Source organism: Malaclemys terrapin, chromosome 8 (genome assembly GCF_027887155.1).
Source record: "Malaclemys terrapin pileata isolate rMalTer1 chromosome 8, rMalTer1.hap1, whole genome shotgun sequence".
Taxonomy (NCBI): domain Eukaryota; kingdom Metazoa; phylum Chordata; order Testudines; family Emydidae; genus Malaclemys; species Malaclemys terrapin.
The window spans coordinates 46,273,700-46,291,966 of record NC_071512.1 but is presented as its reverse complement, the minus strand read 5'-3'; positions in this window follow the sequence as shown (position 1 = coordinate 46,291,966).

The window sequence follows — 18,267 nt, the reverse complement described above, 5'->3', positions numbered from 1 at the left end:
CACATCATAGTTCCTTGACTGTGCCAGGACTTCCAGTTCTCCCTGCTCGTTTCCCAGGCTTCTTGCATTTGTGTATAGGCACTTAAGATAACTCGTTGATCGTCCTACTTTCTCAGTATGAGGCAGGAGTCCTCTCTTGCACTCTCCTGCTTGTGCTTCCTCCTGGTATCCCATTTCCCCACTTACTTCAGGGCTTTGGTCTCCTTCCCCCAGTGTACCTAGTTTAAAGTCCTCCTCACTAGGTTAGCCAGCCTGCTTGCAAAGATGCTCTTCTAGCCAGTGCTCTAGCCACTCAGTCACACTGCTCAGGGAGCAAGGCAGAAAGCAGGCCTCTGTCTGACAGGGGGGTGGATTCTCCATCACTTGAAGTCTTCAGATCAAGGCTGGGTGTCTTTGAAAGCATCTTTACAAAAATAAATCAGACTAGATGAGCATAATGGTCTCTTCTGGCCTTGGAGTCTATGAATCTATTGTCTGTCATCATATGCCTAGATTGTAAGATTTTTAGGGGCAGTGACTATCTCCTTATTACGGTCATGTTCCAGTAAGGGGCTGAGCAATAAAGCACTTAAGCACATGCCTAACTTTATGCATATATATTAGAACTGGTTAGGGAAAAATTTCCATGGATAATTAAGAATTTTTAGGCAATACTGAAATTTTCAGATTTCTACAATGAAACTTGTAGCAGAAAACGTGGGCGGGGGGAGGGGAAATGGATGAAAACTGAACATTTCTCAGTTTGGGAGTTTACTGATGAAAAACTGAAATTTTTGGAGAAAACTTTCTGTGAAAATTCCCCCCCCCCCTCCCCAAAAAGTTTTGATAAGTTTTTGACCAGTTCTAAAGTACACAGTCCCATTAAAGTCAATGGGATTACTCATATATTTTAAATTACATGTGCTTCAGTAATTCTAGAACAGGGGTCAGAATGTTCAGCAACTTGCTGAACTAAATCCTACCTGTTGCTTACAGTGCCTGTTGTCATGGGACCTTGATCCCTGTCTCAGTCCTCTCTAGACTCTAAAATAGTAAGCATCATCACTAGGCCCCTACCAAATTCACAGCCATGAAAAATGCGTCATGGACCGTGAAATCTGGTCTTTTGTGTACTTTTATTCTATACTGTACAGATTTTATGGGGGAGACCAGCATTTCTGACCCAAAAGGGAGTTGCAGGGGGTCATAAGGTTATTTTAGGAGGGGTTGTGGTATTGCTACCCTTACTTCTGTGCTGCCTTCAGAGCGGCATCTGTTGGCCAGGCACCCAGCTCTGAAGGCAGTCCGCCATCAGCAGGAGTGCAAAAATAAGGGTGGCGATACCACACTGTATCACCCTTACTTCTGCGCTGCTGCCTTCAGAGCTGGGTGGCTGGAGAGTGGCGGCTGCTGACTCAGGGTCCAGCTCTGCAGGCAGCAGCGCAGAAGTAAAGGTGACAATACCATACCATGCCCCATCCTTACTTCTGTGCTGCTGCTGGCAGTGGCTCTGTCTTCAGAGCTGGGCTCCCGGCCATCAGCGGAACTTTCCAGCTGCCCAGCTCTGAAGGCAGTGCTGCCACCAGGAGCAGCACAGAAGTAAGGGTAGCAGTACCGCAACCCCCCTACAATAACCTTACGACACCCCCTGAACTCCTTTTTTTGGTCAGGGCCCCTACAATTACAACACCGTGAAATTTCAGATTGAAATAACTGAAATCATGAAATTTACTATTTTTAAAATCCTATGACCATGAATTTGGTAGGGCCCTAATCATCACCAGTGTGGCGGAAGATGCTCCAAAAATGGCAAGAGAAATTGAACTTGGAAAGAAGTTTGAACAATTTTAAAAGAAGGAACATCCTGTTGAAATAAAGATTGGTGAGGAGCAGTGTAAGTATGTCCTGCTCCTTAGGGTGTGAAGTGAATTAGCTAATCCGCTTACGGTACCCTTGGCAATTGCTTATGAAAGATAAGCATGTTTCTGTGATATCAAAGATAGTTGGATGGCAAGGACATGTCTTCTGAAAACTTTTAGTTTTTTGGGATATCTCTAGTAAGTCTCCTTTCAGCAAATCACTTGAGCACATGCTTAACTTAAGCCTGCGATGAAGGCCTATTGATTTCAATGGGTTTCGTGGGTAGGAATGTTTTCCCAAATTAGGGCCTAAGTGCTTTGCTGAACAGGGATGGCTTGTTGAATCAGATGCAAGTAATGGAAATGCATCTGAAGAATGCACGATGAAATGCAATGCAGCGAACCACTGGCCAGGCGGTCTGGGCGAAGGGCCTTCACGGGAGGTACAGGCTTGTGAGTGCATTCCTGAGCAAGTAATGGAAATGCATCTGAAGAAGTGAGGTTCTTACCCACGAAAGCTTATGCTCCCAATACTTCTGTTAGTCTTAAAGGTGCCACAGGACCCTCTGTTGCTTTTTACAGATTCAGACTAACACAGCTACCCCTCTAATACTTGTGGTATGTGTTACCCAAAATTGGGCCAGCTAGTAAGCTTAGGGAGAACTAATGACCCACCACAGTTTGACAGAAAGCAGCACGTTTATTATACTGCTAGCTAAGCTCAAAGGAAGAGGCGAGGGGGCTCACACTCACATACTCACGCTCCCAGGTCAGGCACGGCACTGGAGATGTTAGGATCCTTGAAGATAAGTGTCCCACAGCACAGTTGTAGGGATATTAAAGAAGGTACTAACAGTGATTCCCCCAAGTGACAGTGACCCCCTCATAATTTGGCCCCCACACTTTAAAATCCAACAGTTTCACCAAGTACAAAAATCTCTTGGGTCTCCTGTTAAAACTTGTAAGCTACTGTCTGTAGAAACCATTGATTATATCTATCCTGTGAAAGATATTTTACTACTATGTAAAACACAAACAAGTTAACTGACTTTGTTCTTAAAGTAATTGATACAATGTAAACAAACACTATAAACTGTTAAGTGACTTTCACTTCATTCAATGGCTCCTAGGACAGACCCCCACCCTCTGTGATTAAAGGGCCGGGAGTCTCAAATGAATTAGCACACACTCTGAAAGTGGTGGAAACAGTAAATTAAAATATGGTTAAGGGATGGAATGTATGCTGATGAATGCTTGATATACATGGATGGTTAGGAAGGTGCCAGCCTAGAAAAGGAGTATCCATCGGCCGAAGAATGTGTCAAGTGGATGACCAGAAACCCCCGGAGGGTAAACTGGAACCCACCCCATCACCTGGAAGGATGAAAAACACAAACTTTGGACAGTGTGAAGCCACCAGGAATGTGCCACTTTGGACAGGAATGTGCCATCTGCTGATTGAGTCAGCAACAGCAGAATAAAACAGCTCCCATAAACTAACATAGGAACTAATTCCTATAAAAATGAACTCTAAAAATTGATAACTTTGAGTCTCTGGTTCTGCTGCCAGCCTCCAGGAGCATCAGGTGCACCTGACACAGACTCGGCTCCAACCTCATGACCAAGATACCTGGCCAGTAACTTGGCATGAGCAACTTCTAGGCTGGTAACTATAACACCTATACAAAACTTAAATAAATAATTGTGTAAATCTCTCTCTCTCTCTCTCTCTCTCTCTATATTATATATATATATATATATATATATATATATTTGTGTGTGTATGTATAAAAAATAAGTAGTCAAACAACGTTTACTTTTATCTTTTGCTTTATCAGTATATTTACAATAAATGTGGCATCTTTGCCTTATCCCTCTTAATAAAATCCTGCTGGTTTTTATTCTATTGGTATAACACAGTGATGGACAGTGTGATGAAGGTAAGTCTTCCTGAGGCACGATGAAATGCAATACAGCGAACCACTGGCCAGGCGGTCCGGGCGAAGGGCCTTCACGGGAGGTACAGGCTTGTGAGTGCATTCCTGAGCACATGGCCCCTTCCCCTTTTAAGGACCTGCTTCTCATGGCCTGTGACTAGAGATGACTTGGCCACGTCTGGTTGGTCACACTCCACCTTGGGCAGTGTCCATGCATTGGGTGTGTGAGTGCTGCCTAATTAGAGTTCCAGACACCTTGTCTACCTGAGAGCTCTTCTGATCTTCCAGCTGTTCAACCAGCCCATTCATCCCACAAGCATTCCAGGGGGGAGGGGGAGGGGGAAAGCCACTTCACAGGTATTCAAAGAAGGAGAGGAGACATGAGGCGGTGGGGAGTGTAACAGACCTTTTGAGCATACAGGTTATACATAGCATACAGATCACTGGTGCTCCTACAATACCATAGTGCTATATCAGGGCCTATATCAGAAAGATTTTCCAAAGAACACATTATTTAAAAAAATACCAGTGCAGAGCTCTCTCCTGGAAGCACTTTAATGCAATGTCTTCCATGGTAATTCAGATTTCAAGAGCTGCAAGATAAGTGGTGTTCAAGGTATAGCTGATCTTTTAAAATCAAATTAGTTTCAGTTCTTTTGGTAATCTAAGACCTGATTTTTCTTTCTAAATAAATATTTGCCATCAGTATTTGGAGATGTCTGTAACGTTGTTAGAATGGGAGAATTCATGTGTAATGGCATGAAATGTAGCCATCAATCCAACACTTGAAGTACAGCAGTATTTCTTGATGCACGCTCTTTATTGGAATCCAAAACGATGCAAAACAGGGGAAAAAAGCAAATGGTGGAGACATAATACAGAGAACCTTGAGTTACTTCACATACTATGGAATTGGATAAAGCTACACAAAACTGGGAAATTAGACAGTGGGTTCTGAAAGAACTGTTGGGACAGAATGGAAATGTTCCTTTGGATCCCCTGATGGCTCTGCCGGGAATCCCTTTTTATTTTGTCTTCCTTGGATGTTTTCTTGTGCAATAAAAATCAGAAATTGCCCTGATGATACACAAATGGACTTGAGAAACTTCAGTGTGAATCGGTTTGTAAAGCGAGAAATAAGAAGATTCTTGGTGGCATAAAAGAAACACTTCCTTCCATTATACCTCAGAGGGCCCGATCCTGATCTACGCAGGCAAACCTGTCCATCACATTGAAGCTATTGGAGTTCATGTGGGTGCAGGGTTGGCTCAGTTTGCTGGACTTCCCAAGGTCCTGATCCAGCAAAGCACTTAAGCACGTGCTTAACTTTAAACACATTATTGGGACGCCTCCTGTGTCTAGTTAAAGATGTGTGTATCTGCTTTGCTGGATCAGGGCCTATGGTTGTCAAATCAAAGTCCTCACAAATGTAGATATTTCTCTGTATGCCCATTTCAGTTAAGGACCATCTTTTTACTAAACCTCTTAAAAAAGTGATTTGCTGAAGAGAAGGACAGTTTTTAATTTTAGTTTTGCAGTTCCCCTCTAAGTGCTAAAGCTCTGAAGCAAACTAACTGGTGTCCTGGTTTGTTCATAATCAGCCAAATTTAAACAACCTCCTGGATGGGTTAGCAGTAAGGATTGAACCAGAGACTGTCTTCACTGCAGAGTTAGCCCAGGTGATTGGCACCCAGCTGCGAGCCCGTGGGTTAGTCTAGCCCAGGTGTGAACAGCCACACTGCAAAAAGGCCTCCCTGGAGCTGCACCCTCTGTGTGTGTGTGTGTGTTGTGAGTTGTGAGGACTTCTTTAGGGGCACATCCCTTGGTTCTTTGGGCTGTGCTAAGCTGAGTCCCTCCCCTCTGTGATCCTTTCCCAGAGGAAGAGGGAGAATTTCTCTGTTGTGGGCATACGTGGGGGAATGGTGGGAAGGTGCTGGAGGACTGTCCGCATCCAAGTGGTTTAGTTTGTGCCCACTTTGCAATAATGGACAGGTTAGTGACCCAAGCAAAAGCAGCACCTAGGCTCTAACCTTACCTCTAGCTGGGTTGGGATGAAAGCCCCACTCAGGTGAGAGGGGGATCAGGGGCAGCACCTGGGCAGAGCTGCTGTGAAGATCTACCTAACTCCAAAACACAGATTGCTGCCACAGGAGCTTAAGGGCTATGGACTTTGGAAGCTGTAGCAGACAGCTGTCCCCAGGGATCAGCCATAAAGGGGGACAGATTCTTTTGCTTAGTGTGTTACAGTTATCATCAGAATCCAGATGTTGTTATTTTTTGTCCTGAATCAGTCCACTGGGAAAGTTGTGTAACAACAACGTTACACTCCACGCTTGAGTCTCACGCTCCCCTGGCTTCTAACCCAGGAGCTCCAGACTTGTACAGTAAGCACATTTGTTGCTATCATCCAGATTGTGTTTTTTCATTTGTGTGTGTACGTGTAGGAATTCCTACCCATGATGGCAGCAGGATGTTAACAGATGGTCAGAGCAGGTCAGCTGCTACTGTCTGGTGTTTCTAACAGGCGGGGGGAGGAACAGCTTACTAAATATGCTCTCCTGAATGCGCTAGGTTACAGAAAACCGATCACTTCATTCCACACAGAATCCCCTTCCTCGCAAGCTCAGCAAACTTTCCAAATCCATTATCATGGTGTGTGTGTTTGAGAGAAAACCAGAGGATCAAACAGCGACTGAGTCTAAATGAATTTCCTGTATGCAACTGTGGTGCCATTCTTTGGGCCCCGCCGGGTCACTGCTGCCTTCCATCATGCAATACCATTGACCCATGCAGCACTCGGTAAATTGGGGACACCTGCCCTCTGGCTTCCTTGGGACTTGGATAACTGCAGGACTGAGCTGGCAGCATTGTTCTGGTTGTGGTCACTCCTTTCTGTGACTAGGTAAATGCCAATGGTGGAGGATACCCCATATCTGCAGTGCCCGGACATTCCTAACAACTGGAACCTTGCGCTATGGCTTGCTTACTCTGCTCTGGCTCGCCTCTTTCTAACCGAAAACCTAAATACCAATGAGCACATCATTTCCAGTAGAAGGTGCAAACTGGACACTTAAGGAATCCCACCTTGTTCTGTGCTGTGGTCCCATCAGCCCTGAGATGCTAGTGGCTTGCCTTGGGCTGCTGCTAGGGGCTTCATCTTCCTGAGGGAATGTAAAATCAGAGGTCTGAGCCTACTGTGGTCATTCAAAGTCTCCTAGCCCTGCTTGTGGGAGTTGGGCTGTGTACTGAAGGCCGAGATGCTCCAGCTACCTCACTGTGTTAATCATAGACTATCAGGGTTAGAAGAGACTTCCAGAGGTCATCTAGTCCAACCCCCTGCTCAAAGCAGGACCGACCCCAACTAAATCATCCCAGCCAGGGCTTTGTCAGGCTGGGCCTTAAAAACCTCTAAGGATGAAGTTGTTAGGGAGCGGCAGGTCCATGGCTGGGGTAGTTGTGACTTGTCAGATCCACTCTGTATTGATAGTGAGAAGGCCCTCTGGGACAGGGTGCTGGGGCTTGGGAGGAACAGGTCCTGAGAGGGAGGAACCCTAGAAGCAGCCCAGCCTGCAGGGAAGGCTTATGACGAGGTTCATGCAGAGTTACTAACTATAAGGTAATACCAAGGCAGTAGCCCCATGAGAGGTGACTTTCTGGCTCTACCAGTCTAGCTTTTGTCTGGAGCAAGGTGAGGATGCCACATGTCTATAAAGTATCCTTGCCCAATCCCATGGGGAATATTATTTTCTGACCCCCTAATTTCCCCCTCCTATTCCCTGCTCTTTCTGTTGGATGTAGTGGGCTTTTCTTCCTGAAATTAAATTGTCATTTTGTGCTGCGGAGTGGCTGCCTGCCCCTCCCAAGAGCTGGCTGCATTTCAATGAGCTAAGAAGTGATCCCTGTGGATAGTTCGTGCATGTGTTGGCTTAAACCTCACTGGGCTCTACTGGGATGCAAAACGCTGTAGAAATCTTTTAGCAGAGGAGCATCTTTCTTGGGTGTTCCTGGTTAAATTGGGGTTAAAACCGAACAAGCGGAATTAATTACTTTAAAAACAAAACAACCCAACATTGGCTGCGTAAAGAAACCCTGTCCCATCTGCCTGCGTGGATCCCTGCAGTGCTCTCCCAAGCTGGAGTTTGACACACGCCTTGCCACGCCATTGCAGTCAGCTGACAGTGACACATCCTTTCGGACACAGGTAGCTTGGTGACGCCCGTGTCAAAGTCCTCCAGTTCAGTGCAACGTAACTAACCCTGATTGCAGTGGCAGGGGTGACCTCTGAGATCATGCAGCTTCCCAGCTAGCAGCTAATACAACTGCAAATGACGAGAGGCACTTTGAGCAGGCTGACTGCTCTAACAGCAGCAGTTGCTGAACCTCTCTAGCTCAACTGGTTTGCCCTGGAAGGTGTGGTAATGGACGAGAGGCATTGAAATGACACTTTTGTCAGCAGCTGCTGTTCCCTTGAGGCTCTTCTCAAGCCCCCACAGCCAAGCTTGTCTCAGGGAAGACTATTCCCTGCAGTCTGAAGACATTGTATTAGCCTCCCAGGCTGATCTGTAGCATGGTGGTGGATCCACATAGCTTCTTCCCTAGCCCCATCCAGCTCCAGAAAGGGATCATCCCAGAAATCCTGACCCCTGTACAGAGAAATCTTATCATGTCTGGAGCCCTGTGCAAGAGGGGGGTCAAGAATTTGCCCTTTGTATCTTCTGAGTCAGGCCTGCTGACTGGTGTCCCAAACAAGCATCTCTTCCTGTCAGCTCTGTCTTGTACATCACCAGAGTTGACAGAAGTTCCTGCTGCAGAGACTTCATTGCTAGTGTTGGTGGATGAGACAGAGACAGGACAGACATGGGGGTTTCAGATTCCAGGGGGACTCTGTGGTGGTGGCTGTTTAGAAAGATCTTTTAATTTGTAAACAGAGCTGATCTGATCTGGAATCAGTGAAGAGGAATAAATATGGAACCCCTCATGGTCTGTTTCCAGAGCCCCGGGTAGTCTATTACCCCCACTTTGTAGAGGAAATGGAATAAAATGAACATAGGGTAAAGCCCAAGGAGGGAGTATGAATTCACTTGTTGCCAGAGCCAGTTTTGTTCTATTTTTAGTCACACTGAGTTGAATTTTCCTAAGCACCTAAGTGATTGAGCCAAAGTCCAGTAGACTTACAATGCCTCTAAGGCTCCTAAGTCTCATAAACTCATAGACTTTAAGGTCAGAAGGGACCATTATGATCATCTGGTCTGACCCCCTGCATGATGCAGGCCGCAAGACCCTTCCCTGGACTCTGCCGTTGAAGTCCCCAATCCTGTGTTTTAGTGACTTCAATTGGCTGAGACCCTCCTGCTAGTGATCCCTGCCCCATGCTGCGGAGGAAGGCGAAAAACCTCCAGAGGCTCAGCCAATCTACCCTGGAGGAAAATTCCTTCCCGACCCCAAATATGGCGATCAGTAATACCCCGAGCATATAGGCAAGAGTCTCTAGCCTGACCCTTGTTGGCCATTATGCTATTCATGTACCATTGCTTGGTCTTCCTTGGCTACTATGTTTTACCATTAAACCATTCCCTCCATAAACTTATCCAACTTAATCTTAAAACCAGACAGGTCCGTCGCCCCCACCGTTTCCCTCGGAAGGCCGTTCCAATATTTCACCCCTCTGACGGTCAGAAACCTTCGTCTAATTTCAAGCCTGAACTTCCCCACGGCCAGTTTATATCCATTCGTTCTCGTGTCCACATTAGTACTAAGCTGGAATAATTCCTCTCCCTCCCTTGTATTAACCCCTCTGATATATTTGAAGATAGCAATCATATCCCCCCTCAGCCTTCGCTTTGTCAGACTAAACAACCCAAGCTCCTCTAGTCTCTTTTCATACGACAGGTTTTCCATTCCTCTGATCATCTTAGTCGCCCTTCTCTGCACCCGTTCCAGTTTGAGTTCATCTTTTTTAAACATGGGAGACCAGAACTGCACACAGTACTCCAAATGAGGTCTCACCAGCGCCTTATACAACGGAAGCAGGACCTCCCTATCCCTACTAGATATACCTCGCCTAATACACCCCAAGACCGCATTGGCTTTTTTCACCGCCACGTCACATTGTCGACTCATAGTCATCCTGCGGTCCACAAGGACCCCTAGGTCCCTCTCCTCTTCCGTTACTTCTAACCAATGCGTCCCCATCTTGTAACTAAAATTGTTATTATTCATCCCCAAGTGCATCACCTTACACTTTTCACTATTAAATTTCATCCTATTTCTGATACTCCAATTCACAAGCTCATTCAAGTCTCCCTGCAGAATATCCCTGTCCTCCTCTGAGTTTGCAACTCCTCCCACCTTCGTATCATCCGCAAACTTTATCAGCCCACTCTTGCAATCGGTCCCGAGGTTAGTTATAAATAGATTAAATAAAATGGGTCCCAAAACTGAACCTTGAGGCACTCCACTAGTAACCTCCCTCCAGCCCGACAATTCACCCTTTAATACGACCCGCTGCATTCTCCCCATTAACCAATTCCTTATCCACCTCTGGATTTTCATTTCGATCCCCATGTTTTTCATTTTAACCAATAATTCCTCATGGGGTACTGTATCAAACGCTTTACTGAAATCCAGGTATATTAGGTCCACCGCATTTCCCTTATCTAATAAGTCCGTTACTTTCTCAAAGAAGGAGATCAGATTCGTTTGGCACGATCTGCCCTTCGTAAAACCATGCTGTAATTTATCGCATTTGCCATTAACCTCAAGGTCCTCAACTAGTTTCTCTTTCAGAATCTTCTCCAGCACCTTGCACACTACTGATGTTAAACTAACAGGCCTATAGTTACCCGGGTCACTTTTTTTCCCTTTCTTGAAAATAGGAACCACATTGGCTATTCTCCAGTCTAACGGGACCACCCCCAAGTTTACAGATTCATTAAATATAATTGCTAATGGGCCTGCTATTTCCCACGCCAATTCCTTCAATATTCTCGGATGAAGATCGTCCGGTCCACCCGACTTAGTCACATTAAGGCGTTCTAGTTTTGTTTCTACCTCGGATGCGGTAATCCCCCATCCTGTATGCCCCTCTGTAACGGTGCTAGTATCCCTAATACCTTCATTGGCCTCATTAAACACCGATGCAAAATATTCATTGAGATATTGCGCCATGCCTAGATTATCTTTAATCTCCTCTCCGGCTATAGTCTTCAGCGGTCCCACTTCTTCTTCCTTTGCTTTCTTCCTATTTATATGGCTGTAAAACCTCTTGCTATTGCTTTTAATTCCCCTTGCTAAGTCCAACTCTACACGGCCTTTGGCCTTTCTCACTCTATCTCTACATTCTCTGACTTCACTAAGGTAAGTTTCCTTACTGATCCCTCCCCTCTTCCACTCTTTGTACGCTTTCTGTTTTTTCCTAATCGCCCCTTTCAGTCGGTCGCTCATCCAGCTCGGTCTAAATCTCTTGCTTAGTAATCTTTTTCCCTTTTTGGGGATACAGGCCTCTGACAGCTCATGCATCTTTAACTTAAAGTAATCCCAGGCTTCTTCTGCCTTTAGATCCCTTAATACGTTTGCCCAATCCACTTCCCCTACCAGTCCCCTTAATTTGTTAAAATTGGCCTTTTTAAAATTACAAACCCTAGTCTTTGACTTAATTCTGGTACTCCTTCCATTTAGTTTAAACCGAATTAGCTCATGATCACTGGAGCCCAAGTTGTCCCCCACTACCACTTCCTCAACAAGGTCCTCACTACTTACCAGAATCAAATCTAAAATGCCCCCCCCCCCTCGTCGGCTCAGCTACCACTTGATAAAGGAATTGATCCGCAAGCACATCTAGGAACATCTGAGCCCTATTATTGCTACTAGCGTTTGTTCCCCAATCTATATCCGGGAAGTTAAAGTCCCCCATAATTACACAGTTTCTATTAGTATTTACTTCCCTTAATACATTAAATAGTTCCTTATCCATATCCTGGGTCGATCCCGGCGGTCTATAGCACACCCCAAGCACTATCCCCGGAGAGGCTCTAGTAGTCCTTTTACCTAGCTTGAGTATCGCCCAGACGGACTCCGTGTTTTCTATTCCATCCACTATTATTTCTTTACAGCTTATTTCACTATTGACATACAATGCCACCCCCCCACCTTTACCTTTATCCCGGTCATTCCTAAACAGCACATACCCCTCCGTGACTGCCATTCCACCACGTTTCAGTTATTCCTACGATATCCGGTTTCAATTCTTGGACCAAGAGCTCCAATTCCTCCATTTTATTACCTAGGCTTCTCGCATTGGTGTACAAACACCCTAATGTATGTCGTTTAGCCTGTCTCCCATTAGTAGCACTGTATGTTGCGGGCCTCTTTGTGTCCGTCCCCCCTGTCCTTCCTATGTCCAATCCCATCTCCCCAGCTATGTCTCCTCTTATTACACTCAGCTTTTCAATACTGGAAACTGGCGTGGAGATTAACTGTGCATCTCCCAACCATCTCCCCAAACTTCCTAGTTTAAAGCTCTTTTGATAAGATGAGCCAGCCTCCCTCCCAGCAGTCTATTTCCTTCCCTACTCAAGTGAAGCCCATCCCGCGAGAACAGGTGTCTGTCCCCGAAAGCCTCCCAGTGGCCATACATCCCAAAGCCCTCCTTATAGCACCACTCCCTTAGCCAACTATTTATCCTCACAATCCTATCAGCCCTTTGCTGCCCTTCCCTTGGAACAGGCAGAATCCCACTAAAGATAACCTGAGCCTCTATCTCCTTGAGAGTCTTTCCCAGCCTGGCATAATCTCCCTTGATTCTCTCTAACGAGAACCTAGCCGTGTCATTCGTTCCTACATGAAGGATTATCAAGGGGTTCTTACCTGCTCCTTTTAGGATCCTTTTCAACCGCAGGTCCACATCGCGTATCTTTGCGCCCGGTAGACAGCACACCCTTCTGTTCTCCGGGTCCGCCCTGGTCACAGGCCTGTCCAATCTCCTCAGTAAAGAGTCTCCAATTACATACACCTGCCGTCGCCTGGCAACAGTGCGATCTAGTAATCTAGTCACTGATCCCTCTAGTCCTGACCTATGTCTGTTCCTATCTTCCCTTATGGTCCCCCTTATGCCTTCCTCTATCCTCTGGTGGCCCATAATTGGTGCTGTCTCCATCAACTCCTCCCCCCTCTCTCTAGGACTAGCCGCTCTTCTCTTCTTCCTCACCCTCCCAGCTTCAGTCACCACCTGCTGCCCCTCTACCTCGTTATCCAAACACTCAAACCTATTCCTGAGTTCTATTCCCCCCTCACTGGCCCTCCTTTTCCTTGGCCTGCTTCTCACAGTCACATGCTTCCACTTACCTTGTTCTCCCCCTTCCATTCCCCTCTCGCTGTCATCTACTACTGCCTCCTTCTGCGCCCTAGAGCATTCCCCTTCAGCCCCGCCTTGCCTATCCTCCATCAGCTGCTCAAACCCCCGCCTAAACTCCACCATGGTCTCTACCTGCATCTCCAGCCCCTTAATCTTTTCCTCCAGTAACACTATAAGGCGACACTTCATACACACATACCTTTGTTCCAGGTCTCCTGCTAGGACTATATACATACCACAGCTTCCACATGCAGCCATCTGCATTCTGTCTGCTGCTGCTGCTTGGCTCATGGCTACTGCAGTCTCTGCCCACAGCACCTGGGGACACAGAGCACACACCACACCCCACCCTCCTGCCTCCCCCTTGACCTCCCCCTGCAAACTCCCTCTCAAACTCCCCTGTTAGCCGCCCTGTTTGCTGCCTCTGTGCCGCTGCTCGCACTTAGTCACTTAGGTATGTTTAGAAATGTTACCCTATACTCTGCTGTGTGTAGTGGAAATCAAATCAAATCAAATCCGTGCTACTCTGGCATAGGTGAGGGCAGGCTGGGGGTGGCTGCAACCTGTGGCATCCGGCTATTGAGTCTAAGGCACCATACACCTGCTGAGCAAAGCCTGTCTGTGCTGTGCCCTGGCCATACCTATAAGACTTCCTTGTGCTGGGGCAAAGCAGGGGAGAGGGTATACCCCAGGGGCTTGCTCCCTTGGCTCTGCACCAGCTGACATCTCCCCCACATTGGGGGAATTCTGCACAGATCTGGCTGCTTTCTGGATCCATTGCTTCTCAGGCAGTGCAAAGGGGCTAGAACCTATTGAGAATCTGTTCCACTGAGTACAAGAAACAGGGTAACCAGGTCGTGCCGAAATGACCAACCTACACATAAAATTAAAACTGCTTGGGTAATGCATAACAAGAGTTGCATCCAGGCTGATGTCTTTCAGCAAGCCACACTGCTTGGACAGTTTCCCATAGTGACGTGCTCCAGTCAGACAGGTACTAGTCCTATTCACTTGAACAGATCTCAAGTTCGGATAGAAACGTCTGTCTTCCTAGATAATTTGTCTAGTGAGTTACATCTGACAGATAGCCACTTGTAGACTTCAGGCAAAGGTGAAGCCTGTAATAAATCCTTTAGCAAGATGAACAAGTTTGAGTCACCTGTATTCCTCAGCCCTCTGATGCATGTACAAGCTAATGTACAATTTCCAAAAGGTTTAGTTTGGAATCAAACTAAGTGAAAACAAAAGACAGAAAACAACATCTTAATTCCCCTCCTGGCCATCTGTTCAAACCACTGCCAAGGCCTTCCACTTTGGGGCTGTTATTGGAGAAAAGACCGTGTCCTGGATGGAAGGTCAGAACAGGCTGGCAATTTCATCTCCGGCTGCAAAAACAGGAAGTTGTCCGGTGGGGAAATATTTTGGATGGCTGAGCAGATCAGGGTGAACAGACGCAGAAACTACACGGGTGCCATGGCACTGGCTTCAAGGGAAAGGAGCAGAGCTTTCCTTTTCAGACAGAGCCAGGGAATGGGCACGGCACACTGTGAATCTCTTGCTGACATGTTAACTTTCTGGACACTGTGGCTTTATCTGTTAAAATCATCGGTCGGTGGTTAGGCCTCCTAGATCTATGTGTATGTGACTCTGTTTCAATACTAATAATATTACCTAGCTCTCGCATAGAGATTTTTCATCAGTAGATCTCCAAGCGCTTTATAAAGGCTCAGTATCTTTATCCCATGGAGGTATGTATTTGCAGTGAGTTATACAACATGCCCTGGCTTGTTCCAGTAAGAATGTAACATCTATTCCTTTATGTCAAGTTCCATTGTATGTGACTTTTACTCATGTCCTGGAAGTTTATTTTTTACACAGATTATATGGCATTCAAAAGAGTTCACACTCCACTTGAGTGTACAAAGAGACATGGATCTCCTTTGACAAGCGCTTTGTAAAGAGGATTTGTCAGGTCAGCAAAGCTGCAGTTGGGTGTCGACCTGGTTCCCTAAGGCCTCGAATCCTCAGAGGAGCGTGGTTTTGATTCCAGAAAGTAACTACTCATGGGAATGTGTGTTTGTAGGAAGGTTCATGCTGGATTCTGGAAGCTTTCATGTGACCATCTTGAAATCTTTGTTCTCTCTGCTTCTCTTTGCTCTCAGCCAACTAGGGAGCTGAAACAATGGACTGTGACCTACGTGATCAGTCACACACCACAAATATTGACTATCCAAGATGTATTTCAAGCAGATAGTTTGCGGAACGTGTGTTGAAATGGTCTTGCATGAAGTCTCAGTGGAACAATTTCAGACAGGGGACAAATTCCTAAAACTCAAAACCTGTGATTCTCAATTACTCTGTTCCTGCATGTGGTATGGGATCAGGGTGGGGGGTAAAGGTGGCTTTAAACCCTCTATGTTCCCTGTATTATGTGGCTATTTAAAGCCCTGCTCCTGCCCTTGGTGTAAATTACAACCACCTTGGGCTGCTCTAACTTAGTTCTGAGCCCTGGGTAGCAGAAAGTAATTGGAGCTCTCTGTGCTTGGTTATGCCTCCTCTTCGCACCTGACACACCCCCTACACTGAGGCTGGGGCCAGGGTAGAGTACTTATACCAGCTCAATGCCAGGCCCCTGCATTGGGGATATCCTCAGGTTCAGTTTCTGTCCCCTTTATGTTGCCAGAGTGGCATACAGGGGCCTGAAGGTAACAGTGAATCAGGCCCTAAGTCTGCTTGTCAGTGACTTGCAAGCAGGAAAAGGGCAGAATCTGTCTGTATTTAGCTGTGACACTCTGAGAACGTTTCCCAGACCTGAAGAAGAACTCTGTGCAGCTGGAAAGCTGGGCTCTCTCACCGACAGAAATTGGTCCAATAAAAGCTATTCCCTCCCCCACCTTGACTCTGCACAGTCAGCCCAGCTCTGCTCTTGGATCTCATCTGATTGGCATAACCAGGCTTCCTGGAGCCTCTTCACCACAACAGCCTGAGTTCTAGAGACAGACTCATGCCGCCGGGGCAGCTAGGAGCAGTTTGCACCTCTCTGTGTCCCTGAACACATGCACTAGGCAGTGGATTCACCAGAGAGAGCAAGTGATGCCACAGGTGCTGTTCTCCTCAAGAGGAGCAGCTGTAAATGCCACTAAGCACTTGTCCCTGAGCCTGCTGCATGGCACCCTGGGATGCTTTGTGTATTTCCCTGAAGTTAGCCCCAGAAAAATCCTTGTCCGCTTTTCTCAAAGCCATGTGGGCATGAGCACAGAGTAACAATCTGCCCAGGGCAGGTTTCAAGACTTTACAGACCAACTGGTTGAAAATCAGAACAGTGCCTGCTCGCGGGAGGTCATGCAGTCCCTGCTAAAAGTCATTGGTTGCATTATTCACCTGCCTGCCAATGGGGAGGACTAGAAATCATCTCATGTCTGGGCTAGACCTTTGTGTAACTGAGGGGTTTGTGCCTGTTCAGTGTCCAGGTACAAGTTGATGGGCTCAATGGTGGCTTTGTCACAAGCGCTAAGTAAGGGGCAGGACAGAGAGGCACAGTCTTGTCCTTGGCTAATCTGGGGGAGAAACAATTAGTGCCAGCCCTTCAGCTGGCACAGCTTGCTTCCCCTGCTGTGCTGGCTCTGCCCACTCCCTGCCCCTGGCCACCCAGTCCTGGCCCCCCCTGCACATTTTCTGCCATGCAATAGGGTAGAAGTCCCCTCTGCCCCACCCCCCTGCCACACACACACCCGTTGCTCTCCCTGCCATGCTGCTGCCTGAGCACAGGTGGTCTGTGCAAGGGAGTAAGATAGTGCTTTGTGCTCTCTGACTGCCCTGCAGGAGCATGTCACCAGGGTCACACTAAGCCCTGATGCTGGTGACTCAAGTCTATTTGTTCCATGTATGAAGTTGCAACCTGTAGCTGAAACCCTGGTGTCGGTGAGCCCCAAACACTGGAAACACAGTAACCAGGTGTTTGAGTCCATGCATATTTTAACCTTAATTTACTTAAGTGAATTTCATGCTGGTGAAAAGTGCCAAGAGGAGATTCCTGGAAATTGGAGTCCTGTGTACTCGCAGAACCTTGACAGCAGGGGCAACCACCGTTGGCCTGCCAACATGCCACAACTGTTATCTGGGGGATCCACCTCTAGAGAAGCGAGAGCAGGTCTCTCCCTGTCCATTCTTGGCTTCCTAGCTGAGATTCTAAACAAGGGGTATGTCTGCACTGCATTGTAAACCTGTGTCTGTGAGATCTGGGTGTGTGGACTTGGTGTTTCCACACCTGTGCTTGAGTGTCCATGCTGCAATGTAAATCTGGGCTTACAGTTGCTGGTCTGGGTCTCTCAGCCATGCTAACACGTTCACACTGCACTGCGCAGACCTTCTTACTCAGGTCTGCAGCTTGAGTTGCGTCCACACTGCAAAATGACTGGGCTTGGACCAAGTCACGGCAGGACTCTGGTTCTGACCCACCTAGTAGTGCCCTAGGACCCAGGTCCTGAGTCCTTGCTGACCTGAATCATACTGATTTGTGTGTAGATGGAAGTGGGGCTTGGGCTCAATCCTGAGTCAGCGCTCAGACTTAGTGTGCCGTGTAGACATACCCCCAGGAAGGCCAAGTAGAGCTAAATGGGATGGGGTTTTGGGAGGAGGACACTAGCCTAAGACCACAGACTCTTTCTGTACAGGTCACTCACCAGCCAATGGGGCTGGGTGGGCTGAAGGATTTTGTAACAGGACTTGGGATGAGATTCACAAAGGTATTTGGGTACCTAAACCCCAGATTTAGGCACCCAAATCCCAGTTTTGGCTCCACTTTGATTCACAACACTCTCACTGAACGCTGTAGGCACCTGAGATCATTTGGCACCTAAGTTCCTGCCTCTGGACATGCACCTTGCTGCCTCCCTCTAAGTGCCTGGATGTCTGTCTCCTGCGAAAACCCCAGAGGAGCCATGAACCTGGGGAAGGTAGGCATTCACCCGCTTATGTCCAGTGCAGGGCCTGATCCTGTAGGTGTGTGCTGAGGCTGCCTACCAGGTCAGATCTCATTCAAAATCTGGCAGGGAGAGGCAGAGGAAGTGGTGGTGACAGCCAGGGCCGGCTCCAGCTGAGCAAGCTGGTGCTTGGGGCGGCAGATTGTTGGAGGCGGCAT